Genomic DNA, 26,200 nt, shown 5'->3' on the forward strand with positions numbered 1-26,200 from the left:
CAATCAGACCCACTCTTTACAGCCTAGCCATGCAGCCTCTCAACCAATTAGCAACCAGTGACTGAACTCTGAACCTAAAGGAGACACATTAACACATAGTGACCGGGTTGGACTCTGGCACCCCCCGACCCTGCCTGTGTCGATGTGTGTGTGTGTGTGTGTGTGTGTGTGTGTGTGTGACTGGTCCCCTGCCCCTAGGAGAGACCAGAGAGGCTTGGCGGCCATTTTGAGCAGTGTGAAAGTACATGCTATGATGTTTCCTTTTTTTCTTCCAGGCTGTCTCTTTACAAGAAAGGTACAAATCACAAATGCATGGGCATCTTGTCTAGGGGGGGTTAAGCAAAAAACAAAAACTAAAAAACAACAACTATTTGTTTAGAAGAAGAAAAAGAAGAAGAAGAAGAAAAAAATAAAACTTTGATAAAATAAATAACTTATTTTTATTTTTTTTGTCTTTTTCGGACCCCCTTTTTTTTTTGACTCCCCCATAATGCATTGTGTTTGACCTTTCTTGTAGGGTCAGCCCGGCGGAAAGGGAAAGCGCCGCCCGTATCCACGAAGGACACCGCGCCCTGCTCCTCCCCCCTCCTACCCCCCTCCCGCCCGCCCTCCTCCTCCTCCTCCTCCTCTTCCTCCCTGCTCCCCCGGACCCCCACCTCCGACCCCCCTAACGCCACCGCAGCCGCCACCAACGGGACCCACCCCTTCACCCCCACAGGCATCGGCCAGGACAACCTCTACGGCGGCCCCCCGCCCCCCCCTCCCTTCCCCGGGGTGCCGGTGGGGGGGGGAGGGGGCAAGCTGGCCCTCAACACCCTGCTGCAGAGGCAGCTCATGCACACGTTGTACTCCAAAGCCTGCCCCCTGCAGGAAGCCCCGGGTAGTGCAGGCAGCAGCAGCGCGTGCGGGGGTGGGGGGCCTCTGCTGTTTGCCCCCTACACCCCCACCCCCTCCTCCTCCTCCTCCTCCGTCCCCCCCCTCCTCCTCCCCCCCGCCGCCAGCCCCCACCACCACCACCCCCTACTCCCCCCCCTCAGCCCCCCGGACGCCCCCTACACCCCCACGATGATGAACGGCGGGGGGGGCGTTAGCAACAGCAGTGGCGGCCCCTCCCCCTCGCCCTCCCCCTCCAGCCAATCGGAGGGGGGGGGCCCAGGCGCGGGGGGGGCGGAGGAGGACGTGGAGACGTGCGACATCGCCAGGCAGGTGAAGGAGCAGCTGGTCAAGCACAACATCGGGCAGCGGGTGTTCGGCCACTACGTGCTGGCCCTGTCCCAGGGCTCGGTCAGCGAGATCCTGGCCCGGCCCAAACCCTGGGCCAAGCTGACGGTGCGGGGGAAGGAGCCCTTCCACAAGATGAGGCACTTCCTGTCGGACGAGCAGAACGTCCTGGCGCTGCGCAGTATCCAGGGGCGACAGAGAGGTGGGTGGAGCTTAAGCTGCTCGGGGGGGGGGGGGTTAAGCACCGAGTGTCTCATCTGAACTAGGTCTGTGTGTGTGTGTGTGTGTGTGTGTGTGTGTGTTATTGTAGAACTAGATCTGTTTGTGTGTGTGTGTGTGTTATTGTAGAACTAGATCTGTGTGTGTGTGTGTGTGTGTGTGTTATTGTAGAACTAGACGTGTGTGTGTATGTGTGTGTGTGTGTGTGTATGTGTGTGTGTGTGTGTGCGTGTGCGTGTTATTGTAGAACTAGATCTGTGTGTGTGTGTGTGTGTGTGTGTGTGTGTGTGTGTTATTGTAGAACTAGATCTGTGTGTGTGTGTGTGTGTGTGTGTGTGTGTGTGTGTTTAGTGATTCGTTTTTTCTCTGTGCTTTAAATGGAGTGTGTGTGTGTGTGTGTGTGTGTGTGTATGTGCGCACGTGCGCATGTGCATGCTTTTCTCTGTGTCTCCTCATTGGTTTCCCTCTGTGCTGTGTGTGTGTGTGTGTGTGTGTGCTTGGTGTGTGCTGTGTGTGTATGTGTGTGTGTGCTCGGTATGTGTGTGTGTGCTTGGTGTGTGTGCGTGTCTGTGCAGGCTGGGGGCTCTGGACCCCCCTGGGTCGAACCCGGGTCTCAAGGAGACGTCAGTTCTGTCTCCCTCTCCTAGACCCGCTGTCTGAGGAGGTCTCCATGGCACCAGTGACATTTTTGTCAGACAGTCGTAGTACCGTTAACAACAACTAGGGGGCTTTTACCCCACGCTGGGCGGACCGAGAGTAGACTCATCTCACTGTCCTAGTTTTGTTCCCCCTTCCTCTCCTCCTCTTCCTCCTCCCCCCCACCCTCTTCTTCATCTTCCTTCTCCTCCTCTTCCTTCTCCTCCTCTTCCTCCCCTCCTCCTCACCCTCTTTTTCCTCTTCCTTCTCCTCCTCATCTTCCTGCCTCTCCCTCCCCTCCTCCATCCCTCTCTTCTGCTTCCTTCTCCTCTTCCTACCCTCACTTCTTCCTCCCCCCCTCTCCATCCCCTCCTCCCCTCCCCTCCTTCTCCTCTTCCTCCTCTCATCATGGTTGTGTTTTAGTAGGCGTGGTTACATAGAGGAGGCTCCTTACTGGTGCTAGCTTGTTGTTGGAGTGTGTGTGTGTGTGTGTGTGTGTGTGTGTGTGTGTGTGTGTGTGTGTGTGTGTGTGTGTGTGTGTGTGTGTGTGTTGTGTGAAAGACTAAAAACACTGAAGTTTAAAAGACCCAACGGTCCCAGCCTGCAGGCCAGGGGCCAGTTGCATAAACATAGATTAAGACTGGTCTAAACCTTAGACTAGTCTTATATTCTCATAAACATAGATTAAGACTGGTCTAAACCTTAGACTAGTCTTATATTCTCATAAACATAGATTAAGACTTGTCTAAACCTTAGACTAGTTTTATATTCTCATAAACATAGATTAAGACTGGTCTAAGCCTTAGACTAGTCTTATATTCTCATAAAGATAGATTAAGACTGGTCTAAGCCTTAGACTAGTCTTATATTCTCAGGTTAGACCAGTCTAATTAAGACTGCCTGTTGCATAAAAATTAAGGCTGACTTATTTTGAGGTTCGAAAGTTAGCCACCTTCCCCCCTGGCTAAGCTTGTTGCTATGGGAACGAGTCAGCCTTAAGTGTCAGTTTTTTTTATCAAAACGACTGTCTAGCCTGCACACAAACGCATTCATTGGGTATGATTTACAGTATATCTCAAAAGTGAGTACACCCTTTAGATTTTTGCAAATATTCTGTTATATCCTTTCAGGGGATAACACTATCCTACTGAAACTTTGATATAACTTAAAGTAGTCAGTGTGCTGCTTGAATAACAGTATAGATTTATTGTCCTTTGAAAATTACTCAGTACACAGCTGTTAATGTCTAAACAGCTGGCAACAAAAGTGAGTACACCCCATAGTGAACATGTCCTAATTGTGCCCAATGATGTTGTTTTCCCGCCCTGGTGTCATGTGACTCGTTAGTGTTACAAGGATTCAGGTGTAAATGATAAGCAGGGCTGTTAAATTTGGTGTTTTGGGCACAATTCTCTCTGAATGCTGGACAACATGGCACCTCATGGCAAGGAACTCTCTGAGCGGCTGAAAAAAAGGATTATTGCGCTTCACAAAGATGGCCGTGGCTATAAGAAGATTGCCAACACCCTGAAAATGAGTTGCAGCACAGTGGCTAAGATCATACAGCGGTTTTCCAGGACAGGTTCCACTCGGAACAGGCCTCGCCAGGGTCGACCAAATAAGTTGAGTCCACGTGCTCAGCGTCATATCCAGAGGTTGGTTTCCAAAAATAGACGTGCGAGTAGGGTTGGGTACCGAAAATCGGTACCGGTAGGTACCGGTTACTTTACATTCGGTATGTACCCGTACCGAATCGCAAAGGAGATTTCGGTACCTCATTTCGGTACTTTTCTATCTCGCTCCGTTGTCAACTGGTGACTCGTGACGTCACATCGCCTGTTAAATTCCACTCAGTGAAAGCAGCGAGTACGGAAGGATAACGAGAAGGTTGCTAATAGCAACTTCCGCTAGCGGGTTGGCATAACGCGACGCTCGACTTATGGGTGCGTTCTAAGGCTGCCACGATTAGTCGACTAGTCACGACGACGTCGACTACCAAAATCGTCGCCGACATATTTGGTAATCGCCGTAGTCGCATGTTTTTTGGGAGCTGAAATAAGCTTTTTTTTTATTATTATTTTTATTTTGCCTAGCACCAGGGGAGCCCCCCCTCCCAAATTTCGTTGTTTGGTACCTGTACTATATCAATGACAATAAAGACCATTCATTTCATTCGATAAGCATTCGTTTTTCTTCCCTGAAGCTGCCACTGGCTAGCGTCTCCCAGTGTCTTTGATGTACATGCGCAGTTTCGGTCATCCGGGGCACACGTGACTTCCCCGGAAAAACAAACAGAGAAATGTCTTCCTGTCCTCGTACCTCTAAAGTGTGGGAGCATTTCAACCACAACGTTGAAAAAAAGAATGTAAAATGTAAAATTTGCAAAGCTGAACTCGCTTATCATGGCAGCACGTCTATGATGCGCGAGCATCTAAAATGGAAGCACGTTGTGGCAGATGACAAGGAAGACGATGGCTCGTCTCGGTAAGCTAGTTAGCTTGTTATTGGCTAACGATATCGTTACGTTAAAAGCCTTCTTACATTATTTTACGTTGTCATCAAAGCGATACTTATCAAATAGCTAAAAATGTTGTCTTAACGTTACAGTGCTAAGAAGGCGCGTTCTACTATGAGATGAGTGAAGCAAAGCAAAACTTTTGTACTGTTTTTGTATTCTTTTGGTTGCCTAGTGCCTAGCCTACCTCATTTTACTCAGCAGTTTGCACCCTCTACTACTCTTTACATTACATTACATGCAAGTGATGCCAGAAATAAATCTGCAAAGTTCATTAAAATATCTATTTTTGAGTGAACAATCATTTTAATTGTCTTTATTTTTAGTTAGCACATGCCTACAACAACAACTAACAACTTCAAGCTAAATTTAGAAGCTGATTTAGAAGATGATAGCTAAATAAGAGCGATTGAGTAATTGTGCGATAAGCTGTAATTTATGATCCGATTAGTCGACTAATCGTTAAAATAATCGGTGACTAGTCGACTATGAAAATAATCGTTTGTGTGGCAGCCCTAGTGCGTTCCGTAAACTCGTTCTGGAATTCTGATCACCACTCGTGGAATGCCTTCTGTCCAATCAAATGACTTGCTCCCCTTATGACGTCGGGCCCAGTGTGCGCTGCGACGCTCTCAGAGCGAGTTTACGAACGCAAGCCTTTGATTGGACAGTGCACTCCAGGATTCGACGCGTCTGTTGATGACGTAGTGCGGATGTGTGGCTGCGTCTCTCTCTGCGAGGTGGACAACATGATCGGGGACCAGAGAGGGGGAGGGGAGTAGTAGTAGCTGAGCGGCAACAGAGTTTGGATTTTGACGAGGTGGAGGGCTCCAGTTCATCAGAGTTATATTTCCTCTCGGTCTTCTTGGTTCTGGGGGCTATGCAGGCCTCTTCACTAGATCCCTTTTCTAAGAATATTCTGATGTCCTTGAGGGGCTGTCATTGTCATATGTCATATGTCATTTAAAAAAATCTAAAGTACCGAATTAAGTACCGTTTTGGTACCGGTACCGTTTTTAAAGTATCGGTTAGGTACCGGTACCGGATAAAACCCAAACGGTACCCAACCCTACGTGCGAGTGCTTCCAGCATTGCTGCAGAGGTTGCAGAAGTGGGATGTCAGCCTGTCAGTGCCCAGACCATACTCCGCACACTGCATCAAATCGGTTTGTATGGCCGTCGCCCCAGACAGAAGCCTCTTCTGAAACCGATGCATAAGAAAGCTCGCAAACAGTTTGCTGAAGACAATGAATCCAAGAACATGAGTTACTGGAACCATGTCCTGTGGTCTGATGAGACCAAAATAAACCTATTTGGGTCAGATGGTGTCCGGCGTGTGTGGCGGCACCCTGGTGAGGAGTACCAAGACAAATGTGTTTTGCCTACAGTCAAGCATGGTGGTGGCAGCATCATGGTCTGGGGCTGCATGAGTGCTGCCGGCACTCTGGGGAGCTGCATTTCATTGAGGGACACATGAATTCCAATATATACTGTGACATCCTGCAGCAGAGCATGGTCCCCTCTCTTCGGAAACTGGGCCGTAGGGCAGTTTTCCAACATGATTATGACCCTAAACACACCTCCAAGATGACAACGGCCTTGCTGAAGAAGCTGAAGGTTAAGGTGATGGACTGGCCAAGTATGTCTCCAGACCTAAACCCAATTGAGCACATGTGGGGCATCCTCAAGAGGAAGGTGGAGGAGTGCAAGGTGTCCAACATCCGTGGGCTCCGTGATGTCGTCATGGAGGAGTGGAAGAAGATTCCAGAAGCAACCTGTACAGCTCTGGTGAATTCCATGCCCAGGAGGGTTAAAGCAGTGCTAGATAACAATGGTGGTCACACAAAATATTGACACTTTGGGCACAATTTAGACATGTTCACTATGGGGTGTACTCACTTTTGTTGCCAGCTGTTTAGACATTAACAGCTGTGTACTGAGTAATTTTCAATGGACAATAAATCTATACTGTTATTTAGAGATGCTCCGATCTGATCGGCGCCGATCAGTATCGGCCGATATGGCCTTGATCGGTTTTGATCGGAGTTCTCAAAACGGCCGATCAAACACGGCCGATCAGTTTACATAGAGAAATGGCGTCGGCAGTCTGGCAATATTACACAGTGTCGGAAAGAGACAACAAATATGCAGTTTGTAATGTCTGCTCAAAAGAAATATCTCGCGGAGGAACGCACGCAAGGTCTTTCAATACCACGAATATCATACGGCATTTGCTGCGTTCGTCGATTCGCTCCGAGAGCGCCGAAGCGCACACTGGGCTCGACGTCATAAAGGGACCGAGTGCTTTGATTGGACGAGAGGCGTTCCACGAGTGCTGGTCAGAGTTCCAGCGCGACTTCACGAGCGTAGTGTAGGTAGTGTTCAGCGACGTCATGTGACCCCGTGAGCAGGAAGTCACTAAGCTAGGCTAAGGCCCATAGCAACAACAACTATTAGCGCGCGAGTTTTAGGTCTTCCTCTGTGCACCTTGCACAAGTGTAGATAGCGAGCGACTTTTCAGCATAGCAGGACATATTTTAGATGATAAGAGGAACAGGCTGAGTGCCAAAAACGCTGAGATGCTTGTATTTCTCAAGGCTAATCTGCCAGTGATGCTGCTTAAGAAGTAAGGTTTGAGTCTGAAATCTCCTTAGGTGCAATATTTTGTTTTTTTTTATGTTTATTGTTCCTCAGGAAAGCTACAGTATAAGCTCCAAGTTCTCTAAGAGCCCCTAGTTCCTCTCATTCGAGTGGAATGTTGCACATTTGATGTGACAGTGTACATTTTATTTATTATGATTTTTATTTTCACATTTTATTTGTTTTTCCTGAAGTAAGCTACAGGTGGTTGTGAATTCAATAAAACAGATGGTTGTCAATTCATGATACTTTCTCATCTCCTAATTTCATTTGAATACTTAATATACAATGTCAATGGTGTTAAGAATAATTAAAAACATAAATAATGCTACACAATAAATAGAATGCTTCAATTGCCATTTTCGACGCTGTGATCGGTGATATCGGATCGGCAGATCACTGATTCCAGTGTTCGGTGATCGGCACCAAAAACCCTGATCGGAGCATCTCTACGTGTTATTCAAGCAGCACACTTACTACTTTAAGTTATATCAAAGTTTCATTAAGATAGTATTATCCCCTGAAAGGATATGACAGAATATTTGCAAAAATCTAAAGGGTGTACTCACTTTTGAGATATACTGTAGCTACTATTAACGTTACTCGTAGCTGGCAAGCCCATGGTTTATTGAGCAGTTTGGTTTTGCTTGTCAAGTAGCTAGCTAGCCCCATAGTTCAAACTAGGTGTCAGTTATGGGGCTAGTAGCTAGCTAACACTGTAACTCCTCCAGCGCTGTAAACTACTTCACTGGTTAAAACTGCTAAGCAGTATACTTTTCTCCACAATATATTCCTCCAATATACTGTACATACGTTTTCAACAGAAGTAAAGGGAGTTGATCTCTCAGATCTTCCGCCGCTAGGTGTAGCTGTTTCGGGCCATCATGTTTTTTTCTTTCTGTAAGGTGTCAGCCTTATTTGACCTCGAATGCATTGCGTGACAGGCTGTCTAAGTCAGTCTTACCTTAGTCACTCATAGGCAAGCTTTATGCAACAGATTTTAGAGTCTATAGCAAGACTGACTTAAAGTGAGATCTAAGTTTATAAGACTGGGGGCCAGTTTCACAGACAAGGCTTAAGCCTAATCCTGGACTAAAAAGCATCTTCTATGGAGATTTTACATTGAAAGTGTGATTTAGTCCAGGACTAGGCTTAAGCCTTGTCTGTGAAACCGGCCCTGGGTCTATCTTTATTAAAGTGAGATCTAAGTCTATAAGACTGGGTCTATCTTTATTAATATTGACTGCCAAAGACGCCAATTGGCGTCTTATAGAATAGTAACGTTGACTGCCAAAGACGCCAATTGGCGTCTTATAGATTATTATTTTTTTCCCGCGGGGATCGCGTTATTGACATGTTCTACACCTAGCGAGTGAATGTCAGACTTGGGTGTAATGTATTTCGGTCCCAGATGGGGGCAGTAGTTCGATAAAAGCCTGGAGAAGGAAGTGGCTTGCTGTGGGTTGTAGTAATGGCGAAACGGATCAGGGTATGTGCCAAACGCGGCGCGGAGCATTGCGGCGCGGAGCATTGCGGAGCATCGCGGAGTTCTTCAAACAGTTCAGAGTCGGATGATACAGAAAAAGTGCAGAAAAAAAAAAAATTTCTGCAGAAAAAGCTCGTTTTCTCTGTTTATTGGTCAAAATCAGGTGTTTTTGCTGAAACCACCCTATGTTCTACGGCCGATTTCTAAACACTCAAAGAGGCTAGAAACAAACTTTCTTTTTCTGATGAAAGAAGAGAGTCTAAAGTTTTGGTAGATATGTTCAATGTTTATGTAGTCCGAAAAGTCAATATTTGGTGGGTCTTCAAAGTTCAGCGAAAATGCCCCAAAAGTCTGGCAGTGTGGAGCTCTCCGCTCTGAACATGGCTGGCAGTCAAAGAGTTAAAGTGAGAGCTAAGACTGGGTCTATCTTTATTAAAGTGAGATCTAAGTCTAAGACTGGGTCTATCTTTATTAAAGTGAGATCTAAGTCTAAGACTGGGTCTATCTTTATTAAAGTGAAATCTAAGTCTAGAAGACTGGGTCTATCTTCATGCAGCCGGGCCCTGGTGTAGCAGGTCTCCCACCTCAGAGAAACAAACAAAATGGCGTCTCCGTGACGGTGTTTGTTGTTGTTGTTGTTATCTTGACAGACGTGTCACAGGACGCACCGAAGCGGAGAACCACCTCCGACGCCGCCTCGCGGACAGGTCGGTCCCGCTCACACACACACACTAACGCACACACACACACACACACTGCACATCGTTCTCTGGCACTGTGGCCTGCCTGCGTGTGTGAGTCTTGTGTGTAGTTTGTCTGTGATGTTTATTGTGTGTGTGTGTGTGTGGGTGGGTGAACTGTGTCTGTGATGTGTTAAATCCCCCCCCCCCCCCACACACACATATCTATATTGGGTTTTTCAAATGTTTGTGTGACAAACAGTAAAGACACACACACACACACACACACGCAGCCCAGCCCTCTCCTACCACTGTTACCAGTCTGACGTCAGGCATATGCCAGGGTGTAATTTAGGGAGTTTATGAGCAGTCAGAACTAGCAGCCTGTGTGTGTGTATGTGTGTGTGTGTGTGTGTGTGTGTGTGTGTGTGTGTCTGTTCTGGCAGCCTTGACTTGACAGAATGTGTGTGTGTGTGTGTGTGTGTGTGTGTGTGTGTGTGTGTGTGTGTGTGTGTGTTCTGGCAGCCTGGTCTTGTTTGGCTGTCTGTCTGTCTGTCTGCCTGTTAGTCTGTCTGTGTGCTGTCTGCCTGTCTGTCTGCCTGCCTGTCTGTCTGTCTGTCTGTCATTCAACCACTGGCAGGAAGGTAGAATTTGCATTTAAAACACCTTTCCACTTTCACTCGTGTATGTCTAATCTCTCTCTCTCTCTCTCTCTCTCTCTCTCTCTCTCTCTCTCTCTCTCTCTCTCTCTCTCTCTCTCTCTCTCTCTCTCTCTCTCTCTCTCTCTCTCTCTCTCTCTCTCTCTCTCTCTCTCTCTCTCTCTCTCTCTCTCTCTCTCTCTCTCTCTCTCTCTCTCTCTCTCTCTCTCTCTCTCTCTCTCTCTCTCTCTCTCTCTCTCTCTCTCTCTCTCTCTCTCTGTGTGTAGGTAACATCACCACCCGAATCCGTAGTCCAGAGGCCGGGTCAGACGACAGCATCAGGACCATCCTGGAGCAGGCCAAGAGAGAGCTGCAGGGCCAGAGAGCAGGTGACCCTCCCTCCATCCATCCCTCCATCCCTCTCTCCATCCCTCCATCCCTCTCTCCATCCCTCCCGCCTCTCCTCTCTCCCTCTCCCTCCTCTCCTCTCCTCTCTCCCTCCTCTCATCCCTCTCCCTCTCCCTCCTCTCCTCTCTCCCTCCTCTCCTCTCCTCTCTACCTCCTCTCATCCCTCTCCCTCTCTCTCTCCCTCCAGTGGACCTCTCCCACGCCCCTCCCTCATGCGGGGGGCTGAAAGGGGGCTGGGCCGGGGGCAGCGGTTCAGACGACGCAATCCGCTGCATCCTGGAGGAGGCGCGCCGCGAGATGGAGGCGCAGCAGGCCTCCCTGGAGCCCCTCCTCAAAGCCTCCTCCTCCTGCTCCTCCTCTTCCACCTCCTCCACCACCTCCTCCTTCTCCTCCTCCCAGAAGGACGCGCTGCTCTCCTCCTCCTCCTACAACCTCGGGCTACAAGCCCTCTCCCTGAAGAAGCCTCCCCCCCCACCTCCTCCTCCTCCCCCCCCTCGTCCTCCTCCTCCCCCTCTCCGCTCCTGGACTTCAGCGGCCGCGGCGTGAAGCGGGAGGGCGTGGTCAGTGACCCCTCGGCCCGGCCGGGAGGAGGTGGAGGAGGAGGAGGTGGAGGTGGCGGGGCCAACTGGAGGGAGCAGTGGTGGAGCGGTGGTGGGCAGTCGGACCAGACCAGAACCACGGCCAGCCAGGCGGGCGGAGAGGAGAACCCTCCCCAAGAGGACTCCAAAGAGGCGCTGGGCCTGTCCCAGGGGGGGGGGTGTGAGGGTGCGGGCCGGTCCAGGCAGCCCTGGACCAAGCTGAACCAGAGGGGCCTGCGCATGCAGCTGTGGCTGAACGGGGAGCTGGGACACAACACACACTTCCTGTCTGCCCTGGCCCAAGGTAACACACACACACACACACACACACACACACCCAAGATAACACACACTGAGTTTGGTTATTAAAGAGGACTATATGTGAAAATACCCTGAGACACACACACACACACACTGATCATAATTATAATTGTGTAGCCTAACCCATTTTTATGATTCTCTGTTGAGCACAAATTACATTCAGCTGCTGTACTGCTGCCTCAGTAACCGTACACACACACACACACACACACACAAACACACGCACACACACATACACACACACACACACACACAATTACACACACACACATTCAGTAAAGCCCTGGGTGTTGGGGGGGGGGGGGGGGCTGCTTGCTCTTTTAGCCTGTGTGTAGCCAGGGGTGAGGGGGGTGGTCATTTCAGGGATGGAGGGGGTCCCAGGCTGGGCCAGATGTCAGCCAGCAGGGTGTGTGTGTCTGGGGGCAGAGAGAGGACATGATCCAGCCTGACAGCTCCTCCGTGGATGCTCCGCTCCAGCCTCCCTGTCCCTGCCTGCTGCAGAGCCACACAAGCAGGGGTCGGGGTGGGGGAGGAGGTGGCATGGGGGTGGGGGTCGGGAGGGGAGAAAACGACCCATTAGCCAGGTGGACGCTACGCATCTTCTACAGGCTCCCGATCAGATCCCTTCCATTTAAAAAAACAAACAAACATATTTTCATCATTCCAAGAGTGAAAACAAAATATGGCGCAGCAGCTTTTAGTCACTCTACCGCGTGCTCCTGGAACAAACTACCCTGAAGAAATCAAAACAAGCCCAAATCCTAAAAAATATTTCAATCTAAGCTAAAAACCGTCATGTTTTGCAACAGTTGTGATTGAACACAAACACTTCCAACCATTCATCCATGTCTTTTCATTCATTTCCAATATCTTATTCATTATATTATTAAATGTCTATCAATATCTATCTATTCTTATGTATGCATTTTTATTATGAATCTATTTACTATTCTCCTCTTGATGTATATATTGTTTTATTGCTGTATGTAAAGCACTTTGAATTGCCCCTGTTGTATTAAATGTGCTCTACACATAAACCTGCCTTGCCTTGCCTAACCTCCTGTCATTCCCCTCCCCTCCACCAGAGGACACTCCCAAGACGTCGGCCAGCTGCAGCCCTGTCCCCGACTCCCCCCTCAGCTCCCTGGAGGAGTCGGTCAACGCTCTGGGGGTGGGAGGAGGAGGAGGTGGAGGTGGAGGAGAACCACTGACCCCCCAGGTCTCGTCTCTGGAGCCCCCATCAGGTGAGGCCTCGGGTGGGGAGCCCCTCCAACTAGGCGCCCCCCAGCCCCAGCCCAAGGCCCTGCCCCAGCCCCAGCCCCAGCCCCTGTCCCAGGCCCTGCTCCAGTCCGTGCCCTTGTCCTCAGGCCTGAACATCCAGGAGGTGGTGGCCTCGTCTCCAGAGCTGGACACCTACGTCATCACCAAGAAGGTCAAAGAAGTGCTGACGGACAACAACCTAGGTGAGGTTTCTGTGTGTGTGTGTGTGTGTGTGTGTGTGTGTGTGTGTGTGTGTGTGTGTGTGTGCGCTCTCTCTCTCTCTCTCTCTCTCCCCCCCCCTCTCTCCCCTCCCCCCCTCTCTCCCCTCTCCCTCTCTCTCCCCCCTCCCCCTCTATTCTTCTCTCTAATACTAATTGAATAAATACATTTCAAACACAAACATACATTCCCCCAACCCAAAGCTACCACCACCACCAGTAACACCCCCTCCCTCCTCCCTCCCTCCCCCCCCAGGTCAGCGTCTGTTTGGGGAGACGGTCCTGGGCCTGACCCAGGGTTCTGTGTCTGACCTGCTGGCCCGGCCCAAGCCCTGGCACAAGCTGAGTCTGAAGGGCCGCGAGCCGTTCGTCCGCATGGAGCTGTGGCTGAAGGACCCACGCAAGGTGGACAAGCTGCTGGACATGAAACGCCTGGAGAAGAAAGGTACACACACACACACACACACACACACACACTAACCCTGGAGAAGAAAGGTACACACACACACACACACACACACACACTAACCCTGGAGAAGAAATGAACACACACACACACACACACACACTAACCCTGGAGAAGAAAGGTACACACACACACACAGACACACACACACACTAACCCTGGAGAAGAAAGGTACACACACACACACACACACACTAACCCTGGAGAAGAAAAGTACACACACACACACACACACACACACACACACACACACTAACCCTGGAGAAGAAAGGTACACACACACTAACCCTGGAGAAGAAAGGTACACACACACACACACACACACACACACACACACACTAACCCTGGAGAAGAAAGGTACACACACACACACACACACACTGGGGGACAGAGGGAAGATGGGTGCCGCTGGGAAGCAACAGAATAGAGGGAGGAGAGGAGGAGAGGAGGAGGAGGAGAAGAATGATAATGAAGGTCTGACTCATTGATAAGCACGATGATGATGATGAGGAGGAGGAGGAGGATGATGAAGAGCACTGATGATGACAGGCAGGTCCCTGGAGGCCCAGTGTGGCTGTCACATCCAATCATGTGTGGCGCCTGTGTCCATGATCTGTTCTGACAGCGCGTTAGTGTGTGTGTGTGTGTGTGTGTGGGGGGGGGGGGGGGGGGCAGTCTTTTGCAGCCAATTTCTACTGTGTGTGTGTTTTCGTGTCTATGATTGGGTTAGTCATTCCAACTGCACATAGAAGTGTGTGTGTGTGTGTGTGTGTGTGTGTGTGTGTATGTACCTTTCTTCTCCAGTGTTAGTGTGTGTGTGTGTGTGTGTGTGTGTGAAGCTACTGCGAGATGCATCCATTCAATCTCCACATCGCTGCTCCTTTCCCCAACACCACGTACACGTTGTTTAGAGCAGTGCATTCTGGGTAGTGTAGTGTGTCCAGTCCTCCCAGGCTGTAAGTGACCTGACCCCCCCACCCCCCCCCCCAACACACACACACACACACGTACAAACACACACACTATGCTGGAATGTAAGTGTGTTTGTGGATGTTGTTCTGTGTGTGGTTGAGACCAGAGAGTGGTGTGTTGTAGATGTGTGTGTCCATAACCCTGTGTGCTTCAAGAGGGTGGTTGGTGTTAACACTAGAACAGCTGTGGGTGGGGTCATTTGACACTAGAACAGCTGTGGGTGGGGTCCTTTGACACTAGAACAGCCATGGGTGGGGTCATTAACACTAGAACAGCCATGGGTGGGGTCATTAACACTAGAACAGCCTTGGGTGGGGTCATTTGACTACTGTGAGTAAAGAAAAATGTTATATCTTTGCACTCGATCAAATTTCAGGACCCTCCTTTCATGACTTTTCCTAGATATGTGTGTTCTACCACCCAGTATCCTTACATTTTCAAAATCACATCAGGATAACCTAGTATGAAGATATTTTGCTGTTTTTCTGTGTAGGAGGCAGGCTAATTTATAAGCGGCCAACTAGTGGTCGTTGTGTGTAAATAGCAGCTTGAGCATTGTATAGACTATGGTCATTTGACCCCCGAGGCGGCTCTTATAGTAGGTAAAAAAGGCACGGCTGTTCTAGTGTTAAACACCAGGATTATTACTGGGAGAGAGTCGCTGCCGTGCAAATGTGAGACAATAGCACCACCTATTGGTGGAGGTCCAGAAGACAGGAGGAGAGAATGTTCTAAAGGTTTTTAGGCATTCAAATTTCTAGGCTTTTTATTAAACCGAATCGATACCTGAGTCGAACCTTTCTCAGACGTAGCAGGGGAGGCGTAGCTGACTGTTTCAGAGCAGAACACAGTTTTGTCCACAACTCTGTCCTTTGTACTTTGCAGTCAGAAACATCTGTTGTTTAGGGTGACAGGTGATGAATGGTCAACAGGGAAGGTGTTGAGATGTTTAGACCAAACGAGATGTTTTTTTGGCGGCCATTTTGGGGGACTGACTCATGACCTGATGAAATGTTTACAGGAGCCCCAAGGCTCAATCAAGAGGGGTTAGAATGAATCGTTAACATGTGTGCGTGTGTCTGTGTGTCTGTGTGTCTGTGTGTCTGTGTGTCTCAGCGTGTGCGTCTGTGTCTGTGTCTGTGCGTGTGTCATAGCCCTCACTGTATACACCATGGCCATGTGCAGATCACTGAAACCATGTCACACATCCTAAATGGTTGCCATGCTTACAAAGGGCTTTACATATGTAGGCACGACAGAATTGGACTTCATATCGAAAGATATCGGCTCAACTTTTGGTTGTTAGGGGCCTTCAGATGGCCCACATCTCCAAGAGAAAGGCTAAACAGTTAGCAAGGTGTTGCTCCATATCTGCTATTATCAGTAGCCGCTCAATATGGAGACGGCGTTGCTTTTTGTACCCTTAGAGTAGATATAGTTTTACAGTAATGATGTTGTATCTGTTAACCCACATTTTAAACATCCTCTGTGTTAATATTGTATGTGTACGATGGTTGCTGCACAGTCACTAACGTAAATGAATGTCTCCCATTGAACTGACTGCACTGATAGTGTTTGTCCTTAATGCACTTTGTATTTATGTGGACATAAATAAAGCTTTTCAAATGTGTGTGTGTGTGTGTGTGTGTGTGTGTGTGTGTGTGTGTGTGTGTCTCTCCTCAGCCTACATGAAGCGGCGCCTCAGCTCCCTGAGCGACAGCCACGCCGCGGTGGCGGACGCCGACTTCCTGGGGGGCTCCAGCCCCCAGCGCGGCCCTGGGGGGGCCGGGGGGCAGCAGCAGTTTAAGAAGGCCCGGGTGGTGCTGGGGCCGGAGGAGAAGGAGGCCCTGAAGCAGGCCTACCTCCAGAAGCCCTACCCCTCCCCCCGGACCATCGAGGAGCTGGCCTCCCACCTCAGCCTGAAGACCAGCACCGTCATCAACTGGTTCCACAACCACAGGTCAGGACAGGTGCACTCTGGGAAAATAATACAAATACAGTATATATAGATAGATAGATAGACTGGTTCCACAACCACAGGTCTGGACAGGGCCGCTGGGGAGAGGTGCACTCTGGGAAAGATAATACAAATATATATACAGTATATATAAACCCCTCAAAAAAAGATCTGAAACATTATTTTGGTTGATTATTCCTCCCCTTTAATAATACCAATTGGTATTGTATTTTATATCGTTGGAAAGCCTGATTAGTCATCTTTACAACGAGGTACAACTTGTAAGGATCATGCATTCGTGGAATGAGCAACACAGCTAAACGTGTGGGTAGCGGCCCAAATATATTTGCCAAAATCCCCTGCAATATTCTTCTGTTGGTATTCACTCTCGTTTTGAGTTGCTTGGTGGATTGGATGATTGCACTCTCCCACAGTAATAAGGAAAAAACAACACATATTGGCCATTTTTACACTTTATTCATTTTACACTGTCCTCAGTAGCGTGTGGAAGATCCATACGCAGTCACAACAGCTTGGCATCTCCTCCTCATGCTGGTCACCAGCCTGGTCACACACTGCTGTGGGATGGCATCCCATTCCTCAACAAGGATTTGCCGCAAGTCAGCCAACATGGTTGCGTTGGTCACTCTGGCACGTACAGAACGCCCAAGCTGATCCCACAAGTGTTCAATTCGGTTGAGGTCTGGACTCACGGCAGGCCATTCCATCTCTCCACTCCCAAATTCTGGAGGTGATGATCCTGGCTCTGTGGGGGCGAGCGTTGTTATCCTGGAGGATGGAGTTAGGTCCCAGATTCTGGAGATATGGGATCGCCACTGGCCCCAGAATATAATTCCTGTCAATTAGGTGCAATTCAGGTGCCAGTCACACACCTGTGACTGACATACACCTGCCAGCATTGAAGATAAAACGAGAGTGAATACCAACAGAAGAATATTGCAGGGGATTTTGGCAAAAGAAAATTGGGCCGCTACCCACACGTTTAGCTGTGTTACTCATTCCACAAATGCATGATCCTTACAAGTTGTAAAGGTGACTAATCAGGCTTTCCAACGATATAAAATACAATACCAATTGGTATTATTAAAGGGGAGGAAGAATCGACTGAAATAACGTTTCCAAACTTTTAGTTTATATATAATAATAGACAGATAGATAGATACAGTTGATAAATAGATAGATAGATACAATTGATAGATACAGTTGATAAATAGATAGATAGATACAATTGATAGATAGATTAGATAGATAGATAGATACAATAGATACAGTAGATACAGTATATAGAATTATGAAACACGGGACGTGATGTTATACTGTCCATTGTGCCAATGGATGGTACGCACATGAGGTTTGCCTTGATGTTGAGAGTGGCATGGGAGCTGTATCTCAGACATGGGAAGGATGTTAAATTTCGGGACACATCATCAGTAGAGTACCTTTGAATCATGGGGTGTTTCGGCCTTTTCAACACTAGACACCCTCATCTAAGGCGGCCAGCTACAGGGTGATCAAGCCTGAGCTTGTGTCCCATGCCCAATCATGAGAATTGCCTGGTTGTTTAAATGGCGCAGCCCACGGGACTATGCAAGGCAGGGGTGTCCTCTTCCCTGAGTCAGGCCTAGAGCAGACCGCATACCTTGTTCACCCTCCTCCTGGAGGGTTCTGACCTGGGTTCTCAAGTGGGAGTGGGGGTAGGGGGGGGATTAGTGAGCGGGTCATGTTGCTGTTCTTTGAGCCCAGCAAGGGTCCTTCCGCTTGATCCATATCCACTGGCTGCTTCTTTCGGCCGCTTCAGAGAGTGATCTAATTGTCTGTCGCAGAGCCTGTCCATGGATGCCAAGGTCTTTCAGCAGCCTAACGGTGGAAGAAGCCACGAAACCTCTGCATCACACTTCAACCGGATAGACTTTTGCCTTCCATCCTCGTTGTTGAGCGTCTGCTGCCAGTTCTGTGTAGCGCAGTTTCTTGCGCTCATAGGCCTCTTCAGCTGAATTCTCCCACGGGACTGTGAGCTCTATGATGTAAACAGACTTCAGTGAAGGGGACCAGAGTACCAAGTCTGGTCTAAGGGTGGTGGCTGCAATCTCGGGTGGAAAGATTAGTTGCTGGCCAATATCGACTAGCATCTTCCAATCCCGGGCCATGGCTAGCTGTCCAGCTTCTGGTTTGGTTGGAGGATGGTTGGACTTTTTCTGTCCCTCTCGGATGAATGTTGGTGCCGTGATGGAATTGGTTGCTTTCAAGGGCAAGGAGTTGATGGTATTCCTCTTGCTCTCAAGAGCTGCTGCCAGGCTCTTGAGGACCTGGTTGTGCCTCCAGGTGTAGCGGCCTTGTGTGAGGCTGGTCTTACAACCGGACAAGATGTGTTTGAGAGTAGCTGGAGTTGGGCAGAGGGCACAGGTTGGGTCCTCACCATACCACTGGTGAAGGTTCTTTGGAGATGGGAGCACATCATAGGTAGCTCTGATGATGAAGCTGATGTTGCTTGCCTCCATTCCCCAGAGCTCCCTCCAGCTGAGCTTTCTCCTTTCCAGACCTTCCCACCTCATCCATTGTCCCTGCTTTGCAAGAGAGACGGCCTTCGCGCTTCTTTCAGCCTCCTCCTGACGGCGCACCTCCTCGACCACCATTTTCCTCCTCTCTGATGTTGAGGCCTTACGCCAAGTTGGTTTACTTGCTGCAAGGCCAAAGCCTCCTCTTCCCAGCTGGACATGCCCCACGATGTCATTGTGCCTCAGGGCTGACGTAGCATGCTGCACCGCGTCAGATGGTGTCCATTTCCGTCCAGTTATAAGGGGTGGTACAGCATTGCTGATGGTCTGGTCTCTGGAATCCTTCAACGTCATCTGGAGTCTTACTTTAGAGCACTTGTACTCTTCGGTGAGGCTCGTGATGGGTAGTTCAAGGACCCCTTTTCCATAGAGGCCGATGTTGGTCAGACAGCGTGGGACACCGAGCCATTTCTTCACATATGAAGTAATGGTTCGCTCCATCTTCTCCACAGTTGTTATTGGGACCTCATAGATAGTGAGTGGCCACATTACCCGAGGGAGAAGTCCAAATTGCAGGCACCAGAGCTTGAGCTTCCCTGGCAGTAGGGTCTTGTTGATGTTTTCCAGACTGTTGGTGATGTCCTGCCTTAGCTGCTGCACTTGGTCTTTGTCCCTGAGGCTTGCGTTGTACCATCTACCTAGGCTTTTTACAGGTTGCTCTACCACTGTTGGTATTGGGTCGTCCCCAATACAGAACTTCACGTTTTTAAGCTCTCCCTTGACTATAGAGATGCTTCGTGACTTGCTCGGCTTGATTTTCATCCGGGCCCACTTGATGTTCTCCTGCAGTTTTCCAAGTAGCCGCCTGGTGCATGCTGCAGTAGTGGTCAGAGTGGTCATGTCATCCATGTATGCTCGGATAGGTGGAAGGCGGATCCCGTTCTTAGTTCGCTCACCCCCGACCACCCATCTTGAGGCCCTGATGATGACCTCCATGGCCATTGTGAAGGCCAGGGGTGAGATTGTACAGCCTGCCATGATGCCTACTTCTATGCGCTGCCATGATGTTGTGAAGTCGGCTGTTGTGAAGCACAGTTGCAGGTCTTCGAAGTAGGCTTTTACTAGGGTAGTGATGGATGATGGAACGTGGAAAAAGTCGAAGGATTCCCAGAGGAGGTTATGGGGAACTGAGCCAAAGGCATTGGCCAGGTCTAGGAAGATGACATGGAGGTCTCTTTTGTCCTTCTTTGCTGCTTGGATCTGGTGCCAGATCATACTGGTATGCTCCAAGCAACCAGAGAACCCAGGAATGCCGGCCTTCTGTACGGATGTATCTACGTACTTGTTCTTCACCAGGTAGGTGGACAGCCTCTGTGCTATTACGCTGAAAAAGATTTTCCCTTCAACGTTGAGAAGGCAGATTGGCCGGAATTGACTGATGTCTGTCGCATCCTTCTCCTTGGGAATTAGCACACCTCCCGCCCTTCGCCACGCCTTAGGTATTATTCCCTTCTGCCACACTATCCTCATGAGCCTCCAAATAAAGCATAGAACATCTGGTGCGTTCTTGTAGAGCTTATACGGTACACCATTCGGCCCAGGGGCTGATGCTGATCTTGCGCGCCGTACTGTATTCTCTACTTCCTTCCATTTTGGAGGGCCAGTCTCCAGGTTGAAATCAGGAGGTTGAATAGGTGGGATGTCATGTGGGATGACTAGCTGTTCGTGCCTTTTCGTGTCCTGGTGGACCTTTTCCAGATGTTCTTCAAGTTCCTGCTTTGGAGTTTTCAGGATTCCGCTTTTTTCATTAACGAAGAGATCTTTGACGAACTTGAAGGGGTTTTTATAGAACCGAGTTCTTGTGTGTTCCTTCCTCTTGCGAAGTTTCCTCAAGTTCTCCGCTCTTCGCAAGGTTGCCAACCGGCATTTGATGTCCCCCTGAAGTAGCATGAGACCTTCTCTCTCTGCATCAGAGGCCTTCTTCCACTGCTTTCTCAGCTGCCTTCTCTCTCTGACCAGTCTTTCGATCTCTTGCTGCCTCCTGGATTTGGCTGGCGCTGGTGTTGCTTTGTCACTTCTCCTAATGTTCACTCCAAAGCGCTCTTCTCCGTAGTGGTAGATGATATCGCCGATCCGGTCAAGCTTTCTCTCTGCTGTGCCCACTTGTTGCTCCAGGATTTTTATCAGGTCGTTGTTGACTGTTTCCCACTCTCTCTTTTCAACAGCTTTGGGCCACTTCACACTCGGTCTGTGCCCTTTGATCTTTTCCTCCTTGGGAGGTCTCTGTGGTTGGGTAGGTTCCTCCACCGGCATTTCTGTGCTTGTATTATCCTCCTCAGTGACAGGGGTGCTGATGCTCTGCGAACTTTGGTTTTTGTCCCGTCGCTGTGCTTCAATCGACTGATTTGACTGGTTGCTTCGTAAGAAGTACTGGTCAATGCGAGGCCCTTGTCTCTGCTTTCTCAAGCACCCTTTCTTTCCTTGGTGGATCTTCAACCCCCTGGCTGATGTCATTTTCTCCCAACCACAGGTGCACACCTGAAGTGAGTGTCCTGCTGCTGCTGCGGTTGTCTCGTGTGCCGTGTTCGTGCTCGTAGTCGTGTCCGTTCCTGGGTCTGTAGCCGTGTTGTCAATCGTTGAGCCATCTTGCGCCCCCGCTCTCGCAGGCTCTAGGGGTATGTTTCTTTGTTTACTTTCTGTAGCATTTGGCGGGTGTCTTCAACAAACTGAAACAGTGTCGGAGACTGCCGCCATGGGTAGCTAGCCCATGACAGCCCCAGTGGGGTCTATTCCCTCCAGTCAGCTGTCTCTCCAAGCCGTCACACAGACTTTCCTATGTTGTCAGCTGTCCTTTCACAGCAGTCACTGGACGAGTCCAGATACTCAGAATTATGAAACACGGGACGTGATGTTATACTGTCCATTGTGCCAATGGATGGTACGCACATGAGGTTTGCCTTGATGTTGAGAGTGGCATGGGAGCTGTATCTCAGACATGGGAAGGATGTTAAATTTCGGGACACATCATCAGTAGAGTACCTTTGAATCATGGGGTGTTTCGGCCTTTTCAACACTAGACACCCTCATCTAAGGCGGCCAGCTACAGGGTGATCAAGCCTGAGCTTGTGTCCCATGCCCAATCATGAGAATTGCCTGGTTGTTTAAATGGCGCAGCCCACGGGACTATGCAAGGCAGGGGTGTCCTCTTCCCTGAGTCAGGCCTAGAGCAGACCGCATACCTTGTTCACCCTCCTCCTGGAGGGTTCTGACCTGGGTTCTCAAGTGGGAGTGGGGGTAGGGGGGGGATTAGTGAGCGGGTCATGTTGCTGTTCTTTGAGCCCAGCAAGGGTCCTTCCGCTTGATCCATATCCACTGGCTGCTTCTTTCGGCCGCTTCAGAGAGTGATCTAATTGTCTGTCGCAGAGCCTGTCCATGGATGCCAAGGTCTTTCAGCAGCCTAACGGTGGAAGAAGCCACGAAACCTCTGCATCACACTTCAACCGGATAGACTTTTGCCTTCCATCCTCGTTGTTGAGCGTCTGCTGCCAGTTCTGTGTAGCGCAGTTTCTTGCGCTCATAGGCCTCTTCAGCTGAATTCTCCCACGGGACTGTGAGCTCTATGATGTAAACAGACTTCAGTGAAGGGGACCAGAGTACCAAGTCTGGTCTAAGGGTGGTGGCTGCAATCTCGGGTGGAAAGATTAGTTGCTGGCCAATATCGACTAGCATCTTCCAATCCCGGGCCATGGCTAGCTGTCCAGCTTCTGGTTTGGTTGGAGGATGGTTGGACTTTTTCTGTCCCTCTCGGATGAATGTTGGTGCCGTGATTGAATTGGTTGCTTTCAAGGGCAAGGAGTTGATGGTATTTCTCTTGCTCTCAAGAGCTGCTGCCAGGCTCTTGAGGACCTGGTTGTGCCTCCAGGTGTAGCGGCCTTGTGTGAGGCTGGTCTTACAATAGATAGATAGATAGGTAGGTAGGTAGGTTTTTCCAATTAATTACATTGAATTGAATTTTTAATTAAATAATAACTAATTACAGAGGTTTGTAAATGATATCCCGTGACGTTTTCCTTCATCTCACCTCATGTGTGTGTATGTGTGTGTGTGTGTGTGTGTGTGTGTGTGTGTGTGTCTGTGTCCCAGGTCCCGTATCCGGCGGGAGCTCTTCATCGCGGAGATCAAGGCGGCGGGGGCTGCGGACGAGGGGGGGTCCCTGTCCCTACGGGGGTCCAAGGGCGGGGGGGGGGGCGAGGGCGGCATGGGAGGGGACAGCTGCGACGGGTACGAGTCGGACCCCGCGGCGGAGGGGGGGGTCCGCCAGGGGGGGCCCGGTGGCGAGGAGGAGGGGGAGGGGGGAGAGGAGGAGGAGGAGGAGGAGGAGGCCGGGCCTGAAGCAGGGGCAGCGGGTGGATCCCCTGCCCAGGGAAAGTGCACTACCTCAGGCCTGGCCGGGGGGCCGGGCTCCCGGGCCCTGGGAGAGGAAAGAGGCCAGAGTGTGTTCGGCCTCCCCTCTCCCTGCCCCACCCCCACCCCCCCGCCCCCCCCCCTCCTCCTCCAGGAACCCCAGGGACAGCAGCCTGAGGAAGAAGAAGGCGGCGAACCTCAACAACATCATCCACAGGCTGGAGGAGAAGGCCGCTGTCAAGGAGGAGGAGCCCTCAGAGTGGGAGTTCTGAAACACCCTCCCCTCCCCCACAACCCCTTCTCATGACCTCACCGTTTGACCCTTTGACCCCCCCAATCCCCCCCTTACTCTGCTCCGATTCGACAGACAGACAGACAGGGGCACTGCCAAAGCCAAGCTCAGCGGCCATTTTGTTACCCAGACTCCCCCTCCCTCCCTCCCAGTTTGGTTGGTTGTTTGTTTTTTTGGGTTGTTGTTTCTTTTCAGAGGAAAAAAGAAAAAGCACTTAGCCGTCCTGATGGCCCCAGGCCCTGCTGTAACCCCCACCCCCCCCCCACCACACACACACACACACACACACACACACCCCCCACAGCTGAAGTCGAGACCTCAATCCCAGGCCAGCCCTGCAACATCAGAGCTCGACAGGACGGATAATCTCACAGGAGGAGGAGAGTCGTGTGTGTGTGTGTGTGTGTGTGTGTGTGTGCGTTTTTAAAGACTTCCGACCTACGTTTCTGGACAGAGTGTGTGTCCTCCTCTCTCCCAGCCTCCTCAGCGTCACACACCTCCCGTCGCCCAGCGAGACGCCTCATCTCCCACACTGTCCTGTGACTGTTACAAAACCGTCTGCCTTTTTCACTGTGTGTGTGTGTGTGTGTGTGTGTGTGTGTGTGTGTGCGCGTCTTTTCGAAGGGCAGCCTGACTCTTCCTATGTCCCTCCTCCACGCCACCCTGCACGTGTGTGTGACTCTGAAGACTTTCAAGGCCATAGTTGCCATAGTTACGGAGGAGGAGGAGGATGAATGAACTTTGACCCCTGCATCTCCTCGGTCCTGCTGACAGCCATGTGATGGCCAGGAGCCCCCCACACATACACACACACACCTGAAGAGGATCCACACCTGTCTGCTCTCCTAACTAACTCCTCCAAGGGTCTAAAAAACAAAAAATGTGTTCTTTTTTTAATATATATATATCAATATATTGAGAGCTATTCGATTGCCAAAATGAGATTGCACAGTCAGTCGACTCTAAAAGAGTGAACAAGTCGAGGGGATCTTTTTACGAAACATTTAACAAGCTAGCGAAAGTTAACTGTTACAGAACAGAACAGAATCGAACAGAGAACCCAAACAGGAAATGATCTTGAGTGTGAAAGAGGTTGGGTTTGAGGTTCATGAACCGGGTTAGCTGGTTGAACATGACACAGTTGTTCCTGCTTGGTACTGTTTACCTGCTGACATGTTTTGAGGTTTCTGGGTTGTGGTACTGTCTGTCTGTGGGAGTTCTGGACCTGTTTTGGTTCTGTGTCCTGCTACCACCTTCACACCTCACCCTCCCCACAGGCCAACCTGGACCAGAGACCTGTCAGAGAGAGGTCAGGGAGAGGTCAGAGAGAGGTCAGGGAGAGGTCAGAGAGAGGTCAGGGAGAGGTCAGAGAGAGGTCAGAGAGAGGTCAGGCAGGCCTCCAGAGAGTAAACAGGCCTGATGTTTCTAGAGTACTGATTAACCTGTTTGGTTGGGGGGGAGGGGGGGGTGGATTGGGTTGGGTTGGTGGCCCTGTGTGTGTGTGTGTGTGTGTGTGTGTGTGTGTGTGTGTGTGTGTGTGTGTGTGTGTGTGTGTGTGTGTGTGTGTGTGTGTGTGTGTGTGTGTGTGTGTGTGTGTGTGTGTCAGCACAGTGTTGAGTCAACTCCACTCCCACTGTTTCAGCACAGTGTTGAGTCAACTCCACTCCCACTGTTTCAGATCCCCTCTACTACACGTATCTCCCCTCCCTACCCTCAGTGCCTGTCTGCCCACTGCCTCCCCTAGTGTGTGTGTGTGTTCCTCACGTACGTACGTGCGCACTGTTTAAGTGCACAACTGCCACCCTCTGTGCTCTAAGCTGTTTTATGACTTATCATTATTGTCTATAATCTTCTCACAAAGTAGTGGATTTGCTGTTATTATTATTTACTGTAGGTTTGTTTCATTGCTATATATCTTACATAGAGTTTTGGTTTTTGATTTTACTTATTTATAGGGTGCTGTATTTTATTTTTCATTTGATGTTCATATGATTTGATATTTGTAAGGGATTATCTGAGGGCAAGTAATGTTGTTGTTGTTTTTTTTCTTCTTTCGACCGATAGACTGCCGGCAGTATTTGGCGATATTTACAAGTTGTGGTAGCTCTCCTACGTGTGTATATTCAAGAATCCTGAAGTTTATTTTGAAGTTATTTTAATTTTAATGTTTTTGCTTTTGAAAAACCATGTTATTGCTACATGCTCACAGAGGCATTAAGCTAATCGCTCACAACGTTTAAGCTCTTAAATCACAGGTCACAGATTCACAGTAGCATGTCTGCTCATAAGCTTGTGTCCAACACAACATGTGTGAAAGGTGTCAGGTTGTTACGGTGTGTAGTTGTACACTCATGAAAACCCCACTCCACTAGGGAACTAGATCTGCCAAATGGAGATGTTTTTTAAAAGAAAAAAAACGATATGTTTATGGAAATAAGAAACTTTAACAGCACTATCCATGACTCCATTATATCCCATCGGTTGCTATAGCGACCACCATCTCTTTAACCATCATCCACCCACTCCTGCGACATTATCCATCCATCCATCAGATGTAGTCAAACTTTGTTGATGCGTTGGCAGAGGCAGTCCACAAACATGCACTTAATAGACTACAATTCCCATCAGGCCACAGCCTGCCAGGGAACTGGGGCGGCTTAGCAAACCCCTCCTGTTCTTTCACCCAGAGGAACTCTGGGAAATGTATGCCTTTCACATGTGGTTCCAAACCAAGCACAAGGCTGAGGCTGCCTGCTTCTGACTTGCGCTCCCC

At 49.7% G+C, this 26,200-nt stretch overlaps 1 protein-coding gene and 1 pseudogene across 2 annotated transcripts in view; both read left to right on the plus strand.

Moving 5' to 3' along the window:
* Nucleotides 1-23,407, plus strand: part of LOC308159099 (homeobox protein cut-like 1) — a 24,831-nt pseudogene extending 1,424 nt beyond the window's left edge. The window contains exons 2-11 of the transcript in view: nt 683-926; nt 1,038-1,471; nt 9,368-9,424; nt 10,323-10,424; nt 10,631-11,325; nt 12,428-12,805; nt 13,077-13,265; nt 15,942-16,218; nt 22,875-23,012; nt 23,290-23,407. The product of the transcript in view is annotated as a homeobox protein cut-like 1 (transcript). The remainder of the gene's footprint in view (nt 1-682; nt 927-1,037; nt 1,472-9,367; nt 9,425-10,322; nt 10,425-10,630; nt 11,326-12,427; nt 12,806-13,076; nt 13,266-15,941; nt 16,219-22,874; nt 23,013-23,289) is intronic.
* Nucleotides 1-26,200, plus strand: part of cux1b (cut-like homeobox 1b) — a 134,018-nt gene that overhangs the window by 77,788 nt on the left and 30,030 nt on the right.

This window comes from Nansenia antarctica, assembly GCF_963989245.1.
Source record: "Nansenia antarctica genome assembly, chromosome: 5".
NCBI lineage: Eukaryota > Metazoa > Chordata > Actinopteri > Argentiniformes > Microstomatidae > Nansenia > Nansenia antarctica.